The following is a 1,268-nucleotide window of genomic DNA, read 5'->3' on the forward strand; positions in this document are numbered from 1 at the left end:
TGCAATAAATGCACACATCCAAAAAGAAGAAAGAACCAAAATTAACACATTAACACAGCATCTACAACAATTAGAAACAAACCAACAGAGGGAACCTAGAGCCAACAAAAGAAAAGAAATAATAAAGATTAGAGCAGAAATCAATGAGACAGAAAACAGAAAAACTATAGAAACAATCAACAGGACAAGGAGCTGGTTCTTTGAAAGGATTAATAAAATTGACAAACCATTGGCAAACTTAACAAAAGAAAAGAGGGAGAAGACACAAACAACATGCATTAGAAACCACATAGGGGATGTCACAATGGAACCAAAGGAAATCTAAAGGATAATAACTATGAAGAGTTGTACTCCAACAAATTCAAAAACTTAGAAGAGATGGATACATTTTTAGACAAACACAACCTACCTAAACTCACACAGAGTGAAGTAGAAAACCTGAACAGACCCATAACAAAAGAAGAAATTGATCAGGTCATAAAAAACTCCCTACCAAAAGAAGTCCAGGCCCAGATGCCTTCACAAGTGAGTTCTACCAAACATTCAGGGAAGAGCTGTCACCAATTCTACTAAAATTGTTCCAGAATATAGAGGAGGATGGAAAACTTCCTAATACATTTTATGAAGCAAGCATAAACCACATACCAAAACCAGGGAAGGATATCACTAAGAAAGAAAATTATGGACCAATATCCCTCATGAACATAGATGCAAAAATTCTCAACAAAATCCTAGCCAACATAATCCAGCAGCACATGAAAAAGATAATACATTATGATCAAGTGGGATTCATATCAGGAACGCAAGAATTTTTCAACATTACAAAAATGCCAGAATATACCGTGCTCCTGGATAGGAAGACTTAACATTGTGAAAATGTCAATACTTCCCAAAGCCATTTACACATATAATGCAATCCCAATCCAGATTCCAACAACATTCTTCAAATAGATGGAAAAAACAATTACAAACTTTATATGGAAAGGAAAGTGACCCAGGATAAGCAACGCACTGCTTAAGAAGAATAAGATTGGAAACCCCCTCACTCCCAAACTTCGAAATTGATTAAACAGCTACAGTGGTCAAAACAGCTTGGTACTCAAGTTCCTGGATGGGGAAGACTCAACATCGTGAAAATGTCAATACTATCCAGAGCAAGTTACACATACAATGCAATACCAATCCAGATTCCAACAACATTCTTCAAAGAGATAGAAAGGACAATTACTAATTTTATATGGAAAGGAAAGAGACCCAGGATAAGCAAA

Source organism: Chrysochloris asiatica, unplaced genomic scaffold (genome assembly GCF_000296735.1).
Source record: "Chrysochloris asiatica unplaced genomic scaffold, ChrAsi1.0 scaffold00067, whole genome shotgun sequence".
Classification (NCBI taxonomy): Eukaryota; Metazoa; Chordata; class Mammalia; order Afrosoricida; family Chrysochloridae; genus Chrysochloris; species Chrysochloris asiatica.